This window comes from Manduca sexta, chromosome 23 (genome assembly GCF_014839805.1).
Source record: "Manduca sexta isolate Smith_Timp_Sample1 chromosome 23, JHU_Msex_v1.0, whole genome shotgun sequence".
Taxonomy (NCBI): Eukaryota; Metazoa; Arthropoda; class Insecta; order Lepidoptera; family Sphingidae; genus Manduca; species Manduca sexta.
In genome coordinates, this window is record NC_051137.1 from 4884305 (window position 1) to 4909025 (window position 24721).

Genomic DNA, 24721 nt, shown 5'->3' on the forward strand with positions numbered 1-24721 from the left:
AAAGGCTACTTTTTTTTCGGATAAATTTTTCATGCAAGCGGAGTCGCAGGCAAAAGCTAGTATTTTATAATAAAAGTTGCGCCTAAATAATATAGATGTATTTTCCTTATTTGCTGTTGAGAATTAAATCCTAATCATAACTCACGGTCTTTTGTGAATTCTGTACTGTTTCTCAATAAAATAACAGGCAAAAGGAAGAGGAAGAGCCTTGTTATAATAAATATTGCATCTTGTTGAAATCCGTAAAATAATAAATAACTTGTAGGAACTGGAAAACGTCTTCAAAAAAGGAAAAACGTTTCATAGAATATTCTACGAAATCGACTTTGCTAATATTATGGCTTATTTGTTACTTCTAATTTATAATTCGCAGAACATACGCGAATTGTTTCCTTGAACAGGATTTGCATTAACAAATCACTAAAATGTAAATATTTAGGTCCTATTAATAGTAATTTTTTGCTGGCTCAGTGCGAATGTCAGATTAAAAAAATATTTGTATTAGAAGGTTGAAATAATAAAGTAAGACCTCAGAAGCCGCTGGCACGACTCTGTGATGAATACGGTGGCAGCGTAACGTCGAATGTAAAATTTTAGTTCAAAACTCAACGTAAACATTTATAATAATGTAAGTACGAATCCGAGAAACTCCAGATCACTCTGTTACTGTCTGATCTACTACATAACGTCTGTCTGTAACCTCGTTCGCTCTAAATTGATTACATAACACTGCGAGAGTGAAAATTTTATGAATGGAATCTGGTGTAACATTTGTTTTCTTTGCAGATTTTTTTATTTTATTAAAGACCTACATCCCGTTGAAATATATTCAACGTGTTGGTTAATAGTTCGGATCTGGGACAACTGATAGTCTTGAGATATTGCAATCTAACTAACGTGAAATTTGGGTCGATGCGATCATGAAAGAGGGCCTATTTAGAAATTATGTAATCCTGGAATAATGGCTGCGAATGTTTTCACATAACCGGGTCAGGAACGATAAGCAAATCAATTCTGAAAATTGTAATACCATGATTCATAGAAAGTTTATAGGACGGTATAATTTTATAATGAGCTAATAAGCTCCATTAAATTTAAAATCTGTACGATGTGCTATACAATTAAAGTAATTTCAATGTACATAACAAGTAAATTTTCTTTTATTGATTGTAATGTCTTCGTATAAGAGGGCTATTATCAGACTCAATTGAGATCAATTTTTATTACTTTTTATTTAGTTTTTCAATGATGTAACTCCATGCCTTGGAACTGTGTTGACAGGAAATCATTAAGAAACTTCAAAAGCTAATGGGGTATTTAGTATTCCAGAACTGGATGACAATGAGGATGGTGATAAGAAGAATTTTCCACTGTGGACCGGTTATATGAAATATTATACATGAAGAACGTTATTTGTTATCATCTAAAAATACGTAACCTTTTCCTCGCATTCTCAAGTCAAACAAATAGTGAATATAATAAAAACAATTATCTCCGGTTTCACGGTTTAATGGCCCCTCGACGAGATCATTAGGAAGCATCTCATTGACATTTTTAAAGCTACTGTGGCCGTGAAAAATATTTTCGTAAACCATCAATCTGGCCGGAATGCTTATTATGCCGCCCTTTAGTACAAACTTTGACGGCCTTTTGACAGCTCGTGTCGCAGCTAATGTCGATCGTGTAGACAGACGCCCTTCGAATGCGGAAGCGAAAGAATAGGGTCAATCCATTTCGACACTTGAAGAGTTTACGGTCTCGTTTTGCGCAGAGCTACGTTTTTCTGGAAGGGAAGTATATTTTATTTTTTTGGGAAAGACTGGATACCAAATATTACGATGGAATTTAAACTAAGTATGAAAAACTACTACATTATGACTACTGTATACTTTGTAACTGAGTACTGACGAATCGATATGAACATTTATTTTATTTAAGAAGGCCTTTTTACTATTATGAAGATGCATTTATGCTCCAGCTGTAACTTCAACCAATTTGTTATTTGGTAGACGTATGATGGTATTTTTTTCGGGTATCCTCAAAATCTAAAAGTAAAAAATTTACATACCTTAAATTGAGTAAAATATAATGATTTCTTATGTTTACGCGAATGTTAGACATTGAAATTAAACTAATTTTCGGATTCTATCGCGGTGCTAGTATTTTATTTTCTCCCGACGTTTCGAAGACTTTGCAGCCTTCATGGTCACGGGGGGGACTGAGGTGTTGTTCATCCGTAAAGTCAAAGTTACAATATCTACCTACATTTTACAATTATACAACTTTTTTTTAATTTTTTTAAATTTTAGCTGTTGGTGGTCCGATCTACGCAGAATGAGCTCACAGTGTCTTGAAGTCTGGCAGCCGGTCTTTTGGGTTCCGATTTAATTAAATGTAGAACTGGATCCCAGGCTTGTGCAAGCTTCCAACCATCTTCCCTATTGAAATTAGGATGTTTTTAATTTCAATAGCCTCGCGAATCATCCTAGGCAGGAATCGGTGTTCTTTGGCGAGGATTTGTGGCTTGTCTAGTCGCAGATAATGATTGGCTCCTCCCTCAGAGTGTTCAGCGACTGCAGACTTCGTCGAGCGTCGGTGTTTCACGTCAGCTATATGTTCTTTACGCGGGTCCCTATATTTCTTTTGTTTGCCCGATATAAGAGAGGGCACAGTTGCAATCTATTTTGTATACTCCCGGTTCTTGTAGAGGTATGTGACACTTGACAGGTGGTAAAATTGACTAATCTTCTTAGGCGGCTTAAAATAAGTTTTTATGGAAGCACGCTTCAGGATGTAGCCAATCTTGTCGGTGACTCCTCTTACATATGGTAATACAACCGGAACACGTTCAACTGTGGCTGGTTTCACTCGGTTTCTGTGACGGCGGCGTGGAATTTGGAGCTTGTTGTCTCGCAGTACTTGCTTGACATGTTGCAGCTCAGCGGCCAGGTGTTTCTCGTCACAGATTCCTTGTGCTCTCTGAAACAAAGATTTGCCCACGGTAGCTAACTGTTTTGGGTGGTGATGAGATTCACCGTTCAGATATTTATCAGTATGGGTCTGTTTCCGATATACAGTATGACTTAAGGTCTGATTAGGATTACGGATGATTAAAACATCTAAGAAAGCAAGAGATTTATTGTGTTCTAACTCCATAGTAAATTGGATTTTATTGTTGATGGAGTTAAGGTGATTTAAAAATGCAGTTACTTTATCAGATGGTAAAATTGTGAAAGTATCGTCTACGTACCGTTTATAAAACCTTGGAGTGACCGGGGCTGTACTCAGGGCTGTCTCCTCGAAGTCCTCCATAAATATATCGGCGACTACCGGAGATACAGGGAGCCCATCGCTACCCCTCAACTTGTACATACAACTGATTATTCCACAACATATAGCCAGATGTAAGGCAATGTTGGAGTAGTTCTGCATATTCCACAGGAATGTTATTCTCTGCTAACTTCTTAGATACAATTCTGATGCAATCTTGTACTGGTAAGCTCGTAAAGAGAGACTGGACATCAAAACTGACCATAGTTTCATTGTCAGCTAATTTTAGGTCTTTAATATCGCTGACAAATTGGTATGAATCCTTCACAGACGCTCTAGTGTTTCCTCTAAGTGGTGAAAGCACTTTTGCTACGTGCTGAGCCAATCTGTAGGTTGGTGTGTCGATTTGACTCACTATGGGACGTAGCGGAGCATTTAATTTGTGTATTTTCGGCAACCCATACAGTTTAGGCGGTTTTGCACACGAAGGAACGAGCAAGTTTACGTCAAGATTTAACTTATCGGAGTAATCTTTTATTAAAGAGCTAGTAGCCTTTAATACTTTAGTAGTCGGGTCTGATTTGACTATTTTATACGTACTTACATCCGATAAAAGTTGTTCCATTTTATTATTGTAGTCTGACGTATCCATTACTACTGTCGCATTTCCTTTATCTGCACGGAGAATGGTAAGGTCCTTCATCGATCGCAAGTTCTTTAAAGCGATATATTCGTGTTTTGGAAGATTTGGTTTCGGCACTTTCTTTTTGACGCAAAATTGACGAAATGTCTTGGCGTATCGCCTCCGAATCTTCCTGTTTCAAGTTATTTTTGAAGAGACTATTCTCAACATTGCAAATAATGTCTTCATACGGTATCCTTCGTGGAGTAACAGCAAAATTTAAGCCTTTCGATAAAACCTGAATTGTGTTTTCGTCCAATGTTTGTTTTGACAGATTTATTACTGCGCGTTGTCCATGGTTTGCGCGGGAGTGTATCTTATCTATGGTCGCGCACGTTCCATTCCTACACTCGGTGTTTTTAAGATTATCGACATTTAATTTTGATAGTAATTTGTTGTATTTTATTATATGTTTATTTTTGCATTCATTATATTTTAAAATATAAAAAACCATGGACAACGCGCAGTAATAAATCTGTCAAAACAAACATTGGACGAAAACACAATTCAGGTTTTATCGAAAGGCTTAAATTTTGCTGTTACTCCACGAAGGATACCGTATGAAGACATTATTTGCAATGTTGAGAATAGTCTCTTCAAAAATAACTTGAAACAGGAAGATTCGGAGGCGATACGCCAAGACATTTCGTCAATTTTGCGTCAAAAGAAAGTGCCGAAACCAAATCTTCCAAAACACGAATATATCGCTTTAAAGAACTTGCGATCGATGAAGGACCTTACCATTCTCCGTGCAGATAAAGGAAATGCGACAGTAGTAATGGATACGTCAGACTACAATAATAAAATGGAACAACTTTTATCGGATGTAAGTACGTATAAAATAGTCAAATCAGACCCGACTACTAAAGTATTAAAGGCTACTAGCTCTTTAATAAAAGATTACTCCGATAAGTTAAATCTTGACGTAAACTTGCTCGTTCCTTCGTGTGCAAAACCGCCTAAACTGTATGGGTTGCCGAAAATACACAAATTAAATGCTCCGCTACGTCCCATAGTGAGTCAAATCGACACACCAACCTACAGATTGGCTCAGCACGTAGCAAAAGTGCTTTCACCACTTAGAGGAAACACTAGAGCGTCTGTGAAGGATTCATACCAATTTGTCAGCGATATTAAAGACCTAAAATTAGCTGACAATGAAACTATGGTCAGTTTTGATGTCCAGTCTCTCTTTACGAGCTTACCAGTACAAGATTGCATCAGAATTGTATCTAAGAAGTTAGCAGAGAATAACATTCCTGTGGAATATGCAGAACTACTCCAACATTGCCTTACATCTGGCTATATGTTGTGGAATAATCAGTTGTATGTACAAGTTGAGGGGGTAGCGATGGGCTCCCCTGTATCTCCGGTAGTCGCCGATATATTTATGGAGGACTTCGAGGAGACAGCCCTGAGTACAGCCCCGGTCACTCCAAGGTTTTATAAACGGTACGTAGACGATACTTTCACAATTTTACCATCTGATAAAGTAACTGCATTTTTAAATCACCTTAACTCCATCAACAATAAAATCCAATTTACTATGGAGTTAGAACACAATAAATCTCTTGCTTTCTTAGATGTTTTAATCATCCGTAATCCTAATCAGACCTTAAGTCATACTGTATATCGGAAACAGACCCATACTGATAAATATCTGAACGGTGAATCTCATCACCACCCAAAACAGTTAGCTACCGTGGGCAAATCTTTGTTTCAGAGAGCACAAGGAATCTGTGACGAGAAACACCTGGCCGCTGAGCTGCAACATGTCAAGCAAGTACTGCGAGACAACAAGCTCCAAATTCCACGCCGCCGTCACAGAAACCGAGTGAAACCAGCCACAGTTGAACGTGTTCCGGTTGTATTACCATATGTAAGAGGAGTCACCGACAAGATTGGCTACATCCTGAAGCGTGCTTCCATAAAAACTTATTTTAAGCCGCCTAAGAAGATTAGTCAATTTTACCACCTGTCAAGTGTCACATACCTCTACAAGAACCGGGAGTATACAAAATAGATTGCAACTGTGCCCTCTCTTATATCGGGCAAACAAAAGAAATATAGGGACCCGCGTAAAGAACATATAGCTGACGTGAAACACCGACGCTCGACGAAGTCTGCAGTCGCTGAACACTCTGAGGGAGGAGCCAATCATTATCTGCGACTAGACAAGCCACAAATCCTCGCCAAAGAACACCGATTCCTGCCTAGGATGATTCGCGAGGCTATTGAAATTAAAAAACATCCTAATTTCAATAGGGAAGATGGTTGGAAGCTTGCACAAGCCTGGGATCCAGTTCTACATTTAATTAAATCGGAACCCAAAAGACCGGCTGCCAGACTTCAAGACACTGTGAGCTCATTCTGCGTAGATCGGACCACCAACAGCTAAAATTTAAAAATTTAAAAAGTTGTATAATTGTAAAATGTAGGTAGATATTGTAACTTTGACTTTACGGATGAACAACACCTCAGTCCCCCCCGTGACCATGAAGGCTGCAAAGTCTTCGAAACGTCGGGAGAAAATAAAATACTAGCACCGCGATAGAATCCGAAAATTAGTTTAATTTCAATTGAGTAAAATATTCTACTGCAATATAAAAATGCCAGTCACGTGTAAAACGTGGATATTAAGTTCTTTATGTTGAACCATATATAATATCATTCCCGTTATCAGACATTTATTTTCCCACAAATTTAAGTAGAGATAAAAGCCATAACAATAACCAATATTAGGGAGTAATATGTTATATCTAGTAAACGTAATATAATGTTCGATGAGCGAAGGGTTTTCTGTCGCGAGCCAAATATAAATCGAGTGTCGACACGCCCTCAATATATCGAGTGAAATGGTAAATGCCCACCTATAAGTACATATCATGTATAAGACTGTATTGTATGTTTTATGTATAAAGTAGGAATCCCGCCATGCTTCTGCATTATTATGATTTACTTACTTGATTGAAATCAAATAGTCTTTCAGTTTAGCAAAATAATGTTAATTTGAGCATAAATTATCAGTTTCTACCACCTCTCAGTGCCATATACCTCTGCAAGAACAGGGCGTATACAAGATAGATTGCAATTGTGGCCTCTCTTATATCGGCCAAACAAAAATGAATATAGGGACTTGCGTAAAACAACACATAGCTGACGTGAAACATCGACGCTCTACGAAGTCTGCAGTTGCTGAACACTTCGAAGAATGCTTCAATCATTATCTGCAATTAGCATGCCACAAATCCTTATACCCTGATTCCTTTCAGCTTCTCTTTAAGTAGAATTTATGTGAAATCAAATTATCATTAGACCGATTTGTAGACTGCTTTCATGCATATTAGTACTAATTTGTTGTGTCGGGTTTCTTTCCGGAAAAATCTCACCCTCAGCCACTGCTATTAAGATAAACAAATGACCTCGAATAAAATACTAATTTTAATCACATGTCTGCGTTAGAAAAATCTAATAAAATTTATTCATATCATTACAGAATAAAGTAGGTTAATGTAGGAAAGAACAAGTAAGCTGTTGTCCTCATCGAACGAGATATTTTTTTAAGAAATGGATAATTGTCTGGGTATTTTCGTAATCATTACATTTAATCGAATGTATTCAATGTTGTTTCAAGTGGTGATATTTTATACCGATAGTCTTTCCGTCTTTATTTTGTGCGATTTATAAGTTTACGCATCAATCTAACGTTTGGAAATTTTCCATAATATGGCACTCTCGCTAAAAAGTCCAAGAACTCGAGGAAGAAACACGCTAGACTACTAAATTAATTTTATTATTATTTTCATTAGCAAAATAGAGGCAAAACAAACTTAACTGCGTGATAAATCAAATCAAAATTAGCATTAAAAACCTTAGCGGCCAGTTCAGAGGCTGACCTAGAAATTTATGATAGGTATTACTACAAAATATATTCCCCTAGAGTGTTATAACTGGCAATATATTTGAAGCATTAGCAAAAGCAATAACCTATATAGTTCCGGAAAATTAGTCACAGATGTCGGCACATTGTGAAAGCTAGTAAACACTGTTCAACATAATTTCTGGGTTGTCATCCGCGATCCTGTATCTTGTTTTGTCAATTTTTCTATTTGCGTTCTAGCACAGCTATTTTTTTTTGTAATTTGCATTGTATCCATAAGGAGGCGGAAAGTCGAATTTTAAATTATTGTTTAGATTCATCCCTTTTTTCACAACAGAATATTTTAACGAACAATATATTTAAAACAAAAAAATCCAAACGTTAATATTTTAAAATTAACTAAAAGGCTAATGTATGAAACCTTAATGACAACAGGGAAGCGTATCAAAGATTGAAGAATACTTGGGCCTCTCCTTTGTCTGGATATTTGTTTAGTTTACATGGTTTTACTTTGAATTATTATTGCAAATCATCTGTCAAGGAAACACAATGTAATATGAACGTGTTTTATTGCGCAATGAAAGGAATCTAAAACGTATAAATAAACGGCTTACGTATTACATTTTAGTGCATTTCTCTTTCTCTCGTAAATTGTTGTGTATATGTGTTGTATTTTAAGCCAACTACATAACAGAAACAAATCTGGATGCTCAGTATGCGTAACTTCTTTAGTTCCAAGTTGTAAACAACGATCATTCAGTTGTAACAGTCTCTCTCACTGACAGGACAAAAAGAATTCAGTTACAATACAGCTACGCCGGATAATATTAAAAATATATTTCAGGACTATAATAAACTTAATAGGTATTTCTCTTTACTTCTGGAAATATTTAACGCAATAGAAGCCAAAAAAAAGGGAAAAAGAAGTGACTGCTCCTCAGCAATCACTTTTTTAAATGAAAAATAAGTATTTGTGCTCACAAATACTTGTTTCTCACTTCACATTAAAACATAAGAACCTAATCTGGCGCATATGTTTACATACATATTACATTCTTGAGTTGCAGTTGTCAAATAAGTTTATACTTATTTAAACAAGCACTACACGTTTTTATACTATGCGAAAATTACACAGCATAGTTAAAGCGAAAATGTGAACAAAGACATTATAATATTTGAGGTAAATGCGGTAAGATTAAGGGCGGACGAAATTGTTAGTCGACCCCGACTATATTGCTGAGCCAAAATTGAATGCGATGAGCCCAAAATAAGGCTAAACTGTAGCCGAGGCCTGCGACCTCAGACAACCGAGAGACGCTCTAGTTTCACAAATATAACATTAGTTCCCTTTAGTTATTGTTACTAATTTCAAGTTAACGTATTTAGTGTTTTAGAGGATAATACTAGTTATTCCTGGGAGGTTCGTAAATCCATATGATGCGTAGAATTCAGTAAAAAGTCAATTCTGTCACCGCCGGACTATCATAATTGCAAGTTGAGAACCAAGGTAAATTACTGGACATAATAAAAATAAATAAATTTTAAAATTATTTTACGGAATTTATCGTAGTTTTTTAAATTATACTATTTGGTAACGGGGCGAATTCAATCAACTTGAAATACGAAGGCTGCAAAGTCTTCAAAACATCGTGAGAAAATTATAATATAAAACCGCGATAAAATTTGTAAAATAGTTTTATTTCAATGTATAACATTCTCGTAAACATAAGAAGAAATCTTGTCACGTCGTGAAGTATCAATGACTTCATGACCAAGACAAACGACATGCCTACTTGACGGTCGTATAAACATCTGTAAATTAATACCCCGAGTCAAATCATACAATGACAAGATTTCGGCAAATCTTTTTTCATTTGTTTCTTTCAACGTATCCCCGCCACTCGCCAACGTCTCGTTGCAAATTAATCTGCAGCTGTGTACAATTATTGCTGAAGGTTGACGTTACAAGATCTTCTAGATTTATAAAATAAATAGAAATTAAGGTTTCTCGCGGCCGATTTGTTTTGAGAGCAATAACATTCTTATTATTTTGTTATCTGTACATTTGCCAACATAAACGATTTTTTTCTATTCAAATATTCACGTTAAACACTAAAATATGTCTGGAACTATGTTCGTAATAAAGAGTTCTGACTCATTTTACTATTTTATATACATAAGATGTTTCTCGCATACAAATCACATCATGTATTAAGTAAACGCAAATTTCAGATGAGTAACGCCAACAGCATTGTGGGGAACACTCATCGTACTTCCTGCAGGATTAATATAATACATGTATCGTCACTTCAATATTCAAAAAGCATTGCTATTTAGTTATTGAAGAAAGTAAATATTATCATCTCATTATCTTCGTGTGATTTCGAAAATCATAATAATGATTATTTCTCATTTATCAAAATTTAGATATGTGCTTATATTTTCCTGTCTGTTCCTTCGAAATATCTTCCTAATTTACTTAATTGGTTTTAACGGATTTGATCGGCAGGTTGTAAACCTTTTAAGGAATAGTCTAGACTGAATGTTATTCTGGGAAAGAGGTACGCTAATTGTTGAATAAAAAACAAATAAATACTACAAGTAAATATTGCTTAAGTACGTAGATATATGTTTTGTACTTTTGATGGCGTCTCTTCTGTCCAACCATCTTATTCCAAGAAAGTGCTCACAAACTTATATATTTATAATGAGTGGGATAATTTATAATATATGCACAAGAGAACCAATATAGATATCTAATTATAGACGACGCCTCATAAAATTTATTAATAATGTAGAAAGACGTAATGCCAATAGTGATGCACGCATTTCTTCCACACCCAATTAATAATAAATGTAATTATATAATAATTAATCATTTTAAACTGGTATTTGGTAATGACAAATTTCACGGTCCGTGAAGCATGAATAAACAAGGTTTTGCCCGTGAATCTTTCCTCTTAACGCCCTCAAGAAGAAAACATTTTCAAACATCCCACGTTTATGATAGTACATACCTACGTAGGGAAATTGTAATAATACAATTGTTTTAAGTTTTAACTCTCTTATATATCCCTTTTCATTTTATTTCTTCTCTTTATTTCGCAAATATCCAGTAACAGGCAAAAATCTGTAGGTTTAATTTTTTTAAGTAAATAAATAGATTATTTTGAAATATTTTATATGGTTCGTAGTACAATTCTAATTCAGAACAATTTTTATCACAATACTTCCACTAATCATATGATACCTACGAAAAATTATGTCAGTGCGCAAATTAAATATGAGCTCGTTATTAAAATTAATGTAGGAAATTCTGTAAATGTTTACGTGTTTAAAAAAATATTGTTTCTGGTAGTGTAAAAGTATATCTATCAATATGGTTGCGGCATTAAGTATTATAAATCTTATAGGCGGCGCCGGCGCACACATCGACACGCTCCCAATCCGGCGTAGCTAACACGTGTGGAAACGGCTTACTTTAAAAATATTTATTTTGGATCTCATCTTCTCGTAGTAAATACTAGTAATATTTTCCTCTTTTTTTATTAATCTACAGAGAAAAGTATACATATACTTTACACAGTAATAGAACTTCAATTTTCCTCGTTCTTGTATTCATGATTCATGCTCATTCATTTAAAAGATCATCTAAAAATAAAAGTTTCAATCACGCTAAAATATCTTAAAAACATACGGGTTAACTTCGATAGAAAAGATTGAACTTGTACGTGAATGAACGTTCACTCACGTGCGTCATTCTCACGGAAAAAGCGCTTCAACAAATGTTATTGTAACAATCCGGTTTCATTGAATGCTAAGATAACATTTTCCAATATTATCGTCTTGCGTGGGCACTGGCCAAGCACACATGGTGCGGAAACGATCGCGCTCTACGACAATTCTCCGAACGACATAATCATCGAAATTTTAACTATTCAGTAGTAAATGAGTATTTTTCAAGTTCCCCGAATGTTGGCGACAACATTCGCGTGTTCGGATTAAAGCAATATTTCCAGGTACCGAGTCATCATAATTAAACGTTTCTTAACGTACAATATGATAAATACAATCAAGTAGATAATTGTAATTAATTTATTTACGGAGGCGGCTAAATAAATCTTTGTGTGGACAGCTCACATTATACAATACTCACGGCTGAACTATTTCCAATTAGTTAGAATATATTGTATTGGTCATGGACATCAATTGTAACCGATATTGCAAAAAAACTATTATTCGGCTACTATATCAAACCTTTTGTCACCAAATAGTATTTTAGTATCACAAGATAACAGTGCGATGTCTGAACAGGCGTAAATGATTTTGCGGTAGATTCCACAACTGGTTAGCTGCGTACGCGCATAGTTGGCTTTGAGCCAGCTGCACTCGCAGCGTCCGCGCCGCCGCGCCGAGGTGCCGGCCGCGCCGGATACCGGCAGCCCTAAAGAATTCACGTTTGGGACGAGGCGGCGAGTCGTGCGCCGACTGGGCCCGATGCCCTCTATCATAGCCGATGTACCCGCTCTTGCATCACCGTTTTGTAATAATGCTTTCCAAACCAATTTACACGATATTTATGAAAGTGCTTTCACCAAACATTACGCACATTATGTGTTTTGTTAACCGCATTAATAGTTTTTTACTACGTAATCTTTTCAGTTTTTCATGTGTTTAATGTAAGACAAAGGATTAGTCACTATCTACGACTAAAATAACCACACAGCTGTGCGTCCTTTTGTTGTTTCTTTTTGTGGGACCAAAATAAAATTGTGTCAGGATTCAGATGCGAAGGGAGGACTGTAGACGTATTATTCATTGAACCACATGTCAGTTAGTTTCCTTCGAGCGCGTTGTTAATGAGCGCACCGAGGATGATTGAAGAGGTCAAGTTGACAAGAGGGCAATCGTTTTGTAGTTATTTCATAAAGGTTAATTTTTAATGAACAAGATCAAATAATACCTTATATTAGGCATGAAATTTCTACATGACTTTTTGATTATAAATTGTCATAACGTAAACATTGCATCAATTCCATTAATTGAATACAAAGAGCTGTCAGAATAAACACGAATGGTCTGAATGGTCTAGAAATAAAATCATTGTTCCAAGATTAACAAGCGTAAAAATTCGAACAAAAATCTAGTCGTTCTAAATTAATGGCCAGTTCCACGGTCCGCCAAACAAACACTGTTGACTAGAATTTCACGGTCTGGGTTGCCAAGTTTCTAATTGTCACTTACGAATCCGTATTTTAAATAACTATCGGGAATTAGTAATACAACGCGTTTCCTGTCATTTCAAACTTTGGAATCTGCTTTAAAAAGCAATGCTCAGACCCTAGTCATTTTTGTTATGTATTAAATAAATAGTAACAAAACGACTGATCAACGACGTCCATAATACTTTGAACTTGCACGTAAGAGTAGGAAAACCGTCTTTTTAATGCGCATTGCAGTATAAATATAAAGTCCGCCCAGCAAAGTATTGAATCTTAAAATAATGTCGTTCTGTCTTAATGAATATACACAGGTTAAAGCCGGAACTTAACTTACAGAACAAGCCACCTTAAGAGTTTAACAGTGTACGGCAAGAACTAAAAAATCAGGCACGAAATATATCAATAATCCACCAACTCGCTGTTAGTATTTCTTAATAGCGCATTAATGCGACACTATACAAACAAAGCCGGTTGTTTACAATTTACTCATTCCTGGTAACCCTGTTCATATGATCTTCGAGACGCAATGGCTCGCAAGTCGCAATTTGACGACAAACATATCTGACATTGCACGCTTTATTATGAAGAATTGCACGTTGAAATTATAATGCCAATATAACGCACGAACTTGCCAGGCCAAGGCTCCCTGATGTACTAACAAGGCCATTATTCCGACGCATTTAATGATTGATTGATTCGTAGACAAACCGGAAAATGATTATGAAAGTATCAGATCCGTGTGCAAAGTATTAAAGTCATTAATTATATTGTAAGTACTATTCTAATACTCTTTGAAGATAGATTATGTTTTAAAATTAGACAGAATTCAAATCATTAATTTTTTCATTCTAAAAGACAGCGGAAGTTACATATTAGTGAATTGATAATTTTCTATTAATATTGGGAGACTCAAGATAAAATCATCTAAGGTATACAATCTTGGTCAAACGTTATCGTACTTACTAAACACAGTTCTAAAAACTACGTACAAAATCCTTAATACATAAAAACCAATGACCGGCCACCATTAAAATATATGTCATGAACATTATGAAGAGCGGCAACATTTTTATTCGACCAAATGGTGTGCAAAGGTCGACTCGGAGGTGGCGAAATCCGTTTGTCGGTGTTATTTTACCAACAATTAGCTGGGTGAGAGACAGCTGCCGGGAGCGCGGATGCCAACAAATCATGACATTGTCATCCATTACAAATTCCAACACATTGTTACATATCATACACAATTTCATATAACACACGTATGTAAATGTAAATAACGAAAAAATATTTTTAACTTTAAATGTATTGACTTTGATTAACAAAAGTTCAACCTGCATTATTTTTAATTCTAATAATGAGTGTAATAAATGAGTTTCTCCCCTTTATGTATGTCTTATAATAATGCACTGTATTGCGTATATAATGTAACGTAAATTTCAGCAGATCTATTGAATTTGGAATAGAAGAACAAATAGACACCATCACCACAGGAACATATTCTTTGCAAACTGTACACTATTATCGAATTTGATTCAATTACAGGTCCTATACTCAGCAGTGGACTTATTGTGACTAATGATGATTATGACTTGGTTTAGATTAATAGTTACCAGTTAGAATTGAACATAGTAGCGTAGCTTGCCATAAAGGAACCCTATACCTAAATTTGTTGGGGGCCCTTCAGGGCAGTGTGAACTTTTGGGCGCCTGCTTAGTTTAATGTAGGTATAGACCAAGAGGCCTATACCTACATTAAACTAGGCCGCCGTACTACTGATGCGGCGGCAGCTACGCCCCTGATTGGACATAATACACTCGTAGTAGAGATTATAAAGTATGAATAGGGGTTGAAATTGTTAATCATCGAGAAAGCACTTATTTAAAGATATACTAACTTGCCCTGAACGCTTGGCAGTTCATCAGAGGGAACTTTCAAGCAAAGAGTTTCTAACTCAAAGACCAGAAACCAGTATTATAGATGTCTAATGTCAAATTAAGACTACCAAGTTCTGGGCGCACTATATAGTGCATAAACTTCCAGATGCATATACACTAGTGGCTATATTTCAATAGTTCTATAAACATGCGATATGTCGCAAGTCCTGTAAGCAGTAACATTTTTAAAAGTCAGCCTGTTATAAGACACAGGAAAATTTGCTTGCGAAACTCGAGTTCTATAAGTTTCCGTGTTAATCGAAACCCCGCTTATGGAAGTTAATTGTCAAATATCAAAATGAGGGTCCTTGTAACAATTCATATTAAATAAATGAACATCCAATATTATTATAACTACCAACTCATACGCAACTAAATATCACCTACATGCCTTACTATACCTTCTATCCCTAGGGATGCATAAACATTGCGAATTGTTTACATTACCGGGTGCAGTACGCAAGTCTCAGGCGGCCTTCCCCGAGGCCACTGCTGACCTGGATTTCGCCATGCGCATACGCATGACTCATTGTTTTGAAGCGCGTAGCACTCGTACATACAATTTACGACTCTATTTATTTTGGTTAGCCAAATTTTAATTCTTTAACATTTTAATGTTCGATCGTGTGCTGTCAATTTTATTTATACCCTTATACACTGAATTAGGGTGATCTCGTTTAGTATTATCGAATAAACTACGAAGTCCGAAATAACATTAAGTCCGCGTATAATATTATAAGAGAAAAATAAAATCATAAACATTCTACCCGTACGATGTTAAATACAAACCTTGTAGTAAAAGTTAAGACATAGATTATAATTCGATTGAGGTCATCGGGTCCCAATATCCAATGCACGTTATCTCCAACAATATTGTATATTGTTCTCGATTAAAAATTATTGAACCAACTTGACTCATATTTAAGTGAAATAAAATGGAAAGAAATTTTTGTTTATATAATTTTATTTAAATCTAGACACTGAAAATGTGGTTGCAATTTTGAATTAAAAGTATTGCAACTTATTTACATATAATGATGGAAGGAGTAAATAATTTATTCTATGCGATTCCAATTATTTGAAACTTTGATCTGTAAAATAAAAACATATTATTTAAAAAAACATATTTTGATTTAGAGCTTATTACGTTGTACATTCGATCTCACAAAGGCACATTACAGAGTTCACTACGCTGCTACGATGCTACGAGAACGTTGCCCGCTAATCCGATGTCACTAGGCTACGAAAGCCTACGAACATGATCTAAAAAAATGTTAATTTATCGTTCTATCTTATCTTTCAACTTTCTTTGAAATGATTTTTTAAATTTAAGTAATGCTTTGATTTAAAGTGAGATTAAAATAGTTGTATAATATATCAAGATAAAAAATTTAGTGATATTTATAAATTTCGTGCAATGATTTCTTTTTTTTTAACACGTTGACTCTAGCAGCAAAGTAATATTGTTAACTATTCTAGAGGGAGATGCTTGAAGCCACCGGCGTTAAAATGAATACATATGTAAGGGGTGTTTGGATTGCCTCAGACACAATTTTTAAAATTGAATTGTTTTTTAAGTCAAAGATTCAATTCTGATCACCCAACATTTAAACATATGTATTTCACTCTCTCACAACAAAAGAAATAGGTTTATAATCTTCCATAAGAACCGCTGTATGAGCGTTTGCTGGAATTTTTATAGATTTGTAACACAGTCTTAATAAAATTTCGGCTGAAAATAACAATGCTAATACGCAAGCCGAATGCATAATTCTATTTTAAAATCCTGGCAAATATTATCTTTTAAAACACAAATATTTTGACATTAAATTAGCATACACTGAAAGATAAAATACACACGCGATGTAAGACTTAATATTATTTATCTATTATTATGCTGATTGCTTGTTTAATACTATCAACGAACTGTTGATCAAGTGATGGATCGTATCAACTTTAATTGAAACATCGGTAGAGGTCGGAGTGACCTCTTCCCGAGTGGGAGTGCCATTTATGTATTGGAATATTTAGTTATGGACGAAGTTAGAAGTCAAATCCTTACGTAAAATGAAACCGTTTGAAATGAAGAGTTCATTAGCATTTAACACGACTGACGGGAGGTCATTGATAGTAACTAAATTGCATTTACGGAGTCGTTTGGGAAAGTACGAAACTATTTCTCTATCAACAAGAATGTCTCAAATATATAACTCAGAATTAGCTCATGTAATTTTTTTCCTTAAACTTAAATTTATGTTTAAATAACTTATATCTATTCTTGATAAGATCGAAGGTAAATGGCCCGCTATATTTCAACTAACGCAGAACTCGCACACTTCTTTTAGAAATAATATAAGTTAAATTTTTGGAATTATAATAGATATATTTTAAATGTTTGCTATAATTTTTGCTAATTCTATTTTATACACTTACTACTTTAGCACCAATTATATTTTATTTATATAATATTTACTTTTTGCCCGCAGCTCAACTCGCGAAAAAGTATTTCACGTGGGTAATAAAAAAGACTTCTTTTTAGTGAAAGAATTTTCAAAATCGGTTCAGTAGTTCCAGAATTTAGCTTCCACAAACGAACGAACAAATAAACTCACAAACTTCTTTGTTATAATATTTGTATTAAAGAGTTATATTTGCCATTAGAACGCGATATTGTACTATAATGGCATAACTTTTCCGTTCTTAGTAAAAGATATAAAAGCAAAATGAGACATTAAATTATTCATTTCATTTTGTTAGATGTTACCCAGTCTGCAATAATAGTGTTGTAATAAATAAATAAAATAAATAATACGTGTAGAAAACAATAAGTATCCACTTTAATTAGATCTTCACTGAGTTTTTGTAATGAGAGACATCTAGTCTAAATAATCATCTGTATTAAAAGAGTGCCATTAATTAAAGTTGATAAACAAAAGTGGGTGCACTAAAATGCTTTACAAGATTAATCGCGGGAGTATCAGACTGCGTATAAAAACATGCAACGTACAATGTCGTTGAACCCGGGAGAATTTCTATAAAAATAAATGAAAAAGGAAATATCGACACATAGGTTAAAGGGAGGTAGGAATGCAGCGAAAGGTATATTGTGATGAAATGGGCTATTAACCTTCTTTTGCTTAGAATTTTTTCTAATATATAGACATAAAGAAAAAAATAATGATAACAATAATTAATTACTTCTCTAGCCAGTAATATTCTTGACTGTTAATAATAATGTTAATTTAAGCAACATCTTTCCCAACTGTAAACAATTTACAAAATACATAACACGAGTTGCCTCTGTGTACTCTTTCACAAGTTAATGTTGACCCAATCACGTGTCGAAGGGTCACGCGGCCGAACTCACAGATCTGTGTGCCAACTCACCCCCTGTTAAGCTTATTAAACTATTCTATATATGAAGTTAACCTAAGGGCAATAACATGCAGAACAATGACTCGACTAACGACTGGAAAAAATGTTTACAAGACGTATCTCTTAACATTCAATATGAGAAGTTAAACTCATGGCTTCCAGATAAATGAATTCAAATGTTTGGCTCCTGTTTATTTATCATAAACAAAACGCACTTTAAGCATCTATAAAAAACATATGTGACGCAGAATTAAATGTAATTATCAATAAATATTAAATTGTAAACATTTGTAATAACGAAAGAGGATCACGAAATTTAGTTTGGATTACATTATTTCGTATGTTCTATTGTGCCATTTTAAGTATGTAAAGAATATAAAAAACAGAATTTAATATGAATATAAAATCACAATGAACATTCCTCTTTATTGTCATAGACAATATAAAAAGGTATTTTGACCGATACTCACAAAGAATGAGAATATTTTTGAACGCGGAACAATAATTCCATACCAATAATATTTACTTTGGCCTCAAATACAGGAAACTGAATTCTATAAGGCAATAAGTCATACGAGTTTAAATTGGAAATAATTTAGCATACTACAGATTCCGTGTGATGAATATACAATATAAACGGCGCAATGAAAACGATCGATGACATTTTAACGAGATAATATGTGTACTGACGAGTGTGAAATGTGACTCGCACTCAGAAATATCAAATGCGGACAAAATACCATCTTTGTACCACGCAAAAACATCCGCATAGCGGCTTTAGCTTTAACTATAATATATACGAATAAACATAAACAATGCCGATTTAAAGTATCAAGTACAGATTATAAATAAGAAATGAAACACCAAATAACTTACTAATTATATCTAATTGGATTTGATTTGTTTACATAATATAAAACAAAATTGACCTTCGCAATCGTTGTTTTGAAAATCACATATACGTTAGAAAGATGCTATTACGGCAAAACCTCATAGTGTAAATGGTAGCTAGGTAGGTGGCTAGGAATTGTAAATCTAAACTCAACCTAGTTGGTAGCGGAATAGATCAATGTCATGAAAAGTAAAATAAATAAAAATCTAAAAATATTGTAGATTACATTAATATAAAGTTACCTTGATGCACCTTCCTTATGTATGCACCACCCTAAGGTTGCCTGGGAGGAAATGCCTTTAGCATCAAGTCCACCGATATACATTTGTATACAAAGTGGAAATAAATGAATATAAGTTGGTGCTTTTTTATACAATGAAGAGAATAAACCGCTTGCCTGATGATAATCGCCGAAACTGCCCATAAGAGTAGCGCCTCTACTCGTACTTTGAATTACAATGCCCTATGTGGTATTACACATCGGTAGCCATCCTGGGATACAATAGATGCTACTGAATATTCTTTTAAGCTGTGACATTGTCAAGTTACAGTAAACATCTTAATATCACCAGTTTATAATTAACAGATATTAAATGATAGCATATGACGGATTGTAACAGCTGAGTTTCGTTTATAAAATGGCGTTGACGCAGCTGACAACAAGCGCTAAGTCATAAGCTCATGTTTTGTTTATTAAATATTTCAACACCGTCAAAGTCTAGTTAAGGTCCTACGTAAAGTTGAGATCGATTATTGAATAAACTTCTTTGGCTACAAGTCCCTTTTAATTAAAAGAATACATGCATTGTAGTAGTACCGGCTTAAATTAAGTCTTCATAGGATGTACCTAGATAATTGTTGGATCAAGAAATAGTAAATAGTATTATACTTACAATACTTAAAATGATATTTTTAGCTAGAAACTAATAATAACAAAACCATTAATGGATTGTAATAGCGAAGAACGCCAGTATAAAAGACACAACTCATTAATAAATTAAAAAGCGGGAACAATACTAACTGCGCATTACATTGACACAAAGAGACTATTTCCTTTTGATGATTGTATTTATCAAATGAATTTTTATGATCTTCTATTGGATTATATTGCCACGTGTAACAGTTTAAGCATTGTTTACTGGGTAATGTCCGCACATTGCGGTGAACGACATCCACGTGCTTGCTGTATTTTTCCCAACAGATAAAATGAATGTTGTTTTGCTACATATTTGATATAATTGCTTTTCAAATTAGATGTTACGTGGGTGAGACAACGGCCGATTGGATACATCGGTTGCTGTCTCCGAATAGTTTTGTTTATGTATTCGGTTTTTAGTGTCGAAAAGCAAACTGGTGAGTCAGCGGAAGTCAAGTAACCACTCATAAACAATCAGAATACCGGAAGCATTATTGGTGCACTGTGGCTTTAAAGACAAGCTGGTGGTTGTGGGTCTGCTGATGTCAAGTGACCACTCATAAACACTCATAATATCAGAAGCGTTAATGGTGCACTGTGGCTTTAAAGGGAAAGAACTGGGTTTCATGATGGGAGGGAGGTATGAGGATCTTCGTTAATTCCAATTACCGGAATTCAATAGTACTAATAGTAATACTTAGATATAAAATAGTAAGTTTATTTAAAACCTTTAGCAACATACTGTACCGTAATTTAATTTAGTAAAATTTTACTTATTCAAATCTAGTACATATAAAACACTTACGAAAACGAATAACGTGTACGAATATATTCTCGTCTTGGAATCCCTAAAAGTGCATAATATTTGTTGCTTGATTAGATTTATTCCTTATGTACCTAACTTTAAATTATATATAGGAAAAAATAAAATCATTTGAACAAAAATATTTTGAAGATAAAGTTATATTTTTATTATGAATACAGATGCCTCTTGAATCAATTGTAACACGCATTAATGTGTTTGACACGTTAGTTTATACAACTTCCAAAATACATGCGAGCAATTTTTAATTTGAAAGACTAAATATAAATAACCACCGGAAATAAGTCCATTGACATGAAATTTTATTAACAAATTCGTAAACCGCTCTTACAACGGCAGCATATAACAAACGTAACCTGTCAGCAAAATCATATTATCCTCAGTTTCATTACTTTTACATGTTCTCGATTCAGATGACATCTTTTGTTATACACAATATGATTCGTATGACCGAGATAACATAAAAGCTATAATAAAGCAAGTGGGTCGGAAGTTGCGGCGACAGCGACTGAAGTCTGCCTACAGGTGGGGTGTTTGACCGCGCACTTGACATGCCGTGGAGATTCCAGCGGCGGCGCCCAACAAATTAGGATGGGAGATTAAGTTGTCACGGAGGAATTCGGCAGGCGTAGAGGAACGACCGCGGGCCGGCGCGCGACGTCCGGATGCCGCTGCGTGGCTCCGTGCCTGCTCGTACAAACAATATCCTTTATTAATGCGCTGTAAAATTAAATTAAAATACTCTTTTTACGCCCAAATGTATGTTTCCATAACATAAAGTGTTTTTATCGTGCCATTATTTTCAAAGGGCTAAGTTATGATTTTAATGTTTTTGGCTGGAAAATAAAGGGGTTTCGACGTCATATGTACTTTAAGACGAATAAAAAATATGATAGATGGTTTGGCTTTAAATCAGTATGTAAATAATATGTACTGACACGTAAGTGTTGGACGTTCATTTGTAAAGTGAACAGCTGACCTGTTATAGATCCTATCACACAAGACCGCTTGCAAACAAAAATCTACGGTGAAACTTATTTTCAGTCCTGAATATAATGTGACTAAAGACACGATGATGACTATTAAAGTGTCACGCTTAGCGCCGTTGGCAATGTGCATAGTGGTAATGAAGCAAAGTGTCATTTACCTGGTAAGTCATTTTTCATGAAGACACATATCCGCGTGATTCAGAACCCGGTTGGAAATCGTGGGCGACAAATAAGCTGTTTTATTTTTATAACTTGAGATGTGATTCAATAAAATGGCTAATATTAGAGAGTTTACATGTTCCATTCCTGTCGAGCTTAAATGAAAACGTATGAATACTCTTACTTATTTCGACAATGAAATTATTTAAACCATCGCAAAATTAATGCAAATATGATATAAAACTTTATATTTTGCTGCGTTCGCTCAACGAGTTGTTTACATTTATTGCATAGGACTTGTCTGTTTATAACATTTTTATATTACATATTTATCACATGCTAAGAACGTGATAGAAATGACGTTTACATACGTTTAGTAATTTCTATATTACGTGCATTAGAACATAGTATAACCATGACTTGTGATCATTTATATACTTAGCACTTTAATATTTGGATGCGAACCAAAATTTCTCGTGAATATTATAGTTGTTATAATATTATATCATCCCTATTAGCAAATAAATGTCATAATAAGTACGTCAAAAATCTTTGCTCGACATTAAAATATAAATCTTGTAAAACACTTCCAAACATATATACTGAAATTATAAATACTCTACCTTTAACAAAGAAAAGATAAACCATCAAATATTTAACTCGATATTTACAGAATAAATTCACCCTCTTGTTGCTTCAGGACAAGAATAGAAGCGTCGTAGCGTCTCGTGTACGTCTTTCAAATCGAAGTCTAAGGACAAGTAACGTGGTTATCCGCAGTTACCGTGTTATTGAATGGGCGGCGTGCTGCAGTTTGTAACGTCTTGTATAGACACATAATATAGCCATACCAGTTTTGTATTATATACTGTCCCACTTTTGGGTAAGCCTCTACTACTAAGAGGGTTTACGCCTAGTTCGGATTGATATAACTTTGAACTTCTTTCGAAGAATGTAGTTTGTGTCGAGCTATTTTCCTTCATCGTCAAAGCGAGTGGCACATGTTTGAGTTATTTCAAACTTTTTGGCAGAGTTACCATTATACAGGTGAGTTTGTCTGAAAAGTTTTATGCTGCTATAAAGAAATAGTAGAGAATTTCAAGCAGGCAATTTTTATCAGTTTTAGTTTATCGTATTATATTAAAAGGTAATTATTGAAGACTTCGATAATGTATTAACATAAATAAGGAAAGTCATATAAATGCTATAAGTGAAAATTTTTATAAAATGTTATAGTGTCTAAGTCTTTTTTATGACTAGCATTTGCATCGATAATTTAATCAACAAACACTCTAATTCCTAACTATGAAAACAAGTTCCTTTTCAAAACTTTCATAGAAAGCAAATTCGGAACAAAATTACTCAGTTGGTAACAATTTGTAAGCTTGAAATATTAATAAAAGTTCTTAATTTAGAACTGTGCTGTTTTCAAATTATATGCACTGAAAATCATTAATAAAAACAAATTTCGAGTTTTATATCAGAAATATACTAAGGTGCTATGCATACGATCTCAAATAATTGTCAAATGTAATTCAAAATGGCGGCAACGAGCACCCTTAATAAAATTATTGTATTAAGCTGTCTCAACAAAATTTCAAACTATCCAACAATTACTTCATCCAAATTGATTTGCCTTTACCGTCTTTTTAATTTGTAAGTATGATGGAAACGTTGACAGCAACGAGGCTTATAATTCATAATATCCTTACAATTACCATTATGCTGATAAAGGATGGTCGTGTGTACTAAAAATATATTTATCTTAATCAATTAAGGATCATGCAAAGATGTTTACTTGTTGTTTCAACGAAGCCTTAGGGCGGTAATCTAAGAATCCTAAGAACACTAATTAAAGAGATTAGTGTCTTATGCACAAGATAAATACAAAGCTATCTTTAACAACGTGTAAATACAGCGAATCACAAAATGTTTGAGCAATTTATAATCAATAATCAAAAAAAGATAAAAATTGGAAATGAGGTAAATGTTAAAACAAAATGCAGAATTACTCCATACATCCTGTATTACATTTCGGACAAAGACACTGCATCAGGAACAACGATTATGTTTGCTTTGATTACGTTTAAAACGTTCACTAAATTACAATAAAAAGATGATTCAAGTTCATATGAGCTATAAACTCTTCAAAGCGAACAAAAGATGATTCCCAAGCGTAATCATTGGCGATATTTGTAACCCAATAAATTTTAATGAAAGAGTAATTTAAATTACAGTATGACATGTTTTTAGTCATGGTTTACGTAGATCGTGGTGAAACGATATGCAAAATTTACGAGTAAATATTGAAACTACGTCCTATATTTTATCACTAGCTGTAGTACGACTGCTACATTATTTTCAGATAATTTGTATGTTTTTTTTTTATGTTTATTTAGAGATTGTTTATCGTTGTATAAAAAGGTATAAAATACAATCGTATGAGCAGACATTTTGTCTATAGGAGCGGTGAACGAACGTGTTTGGTCGTAAGCAATTTATCGGCGTCCATTACCAATTGCTACAAATGGCGCATTGCCTGCTTAGTAACATCCTGATAATTTCTAACTTCTGTTACA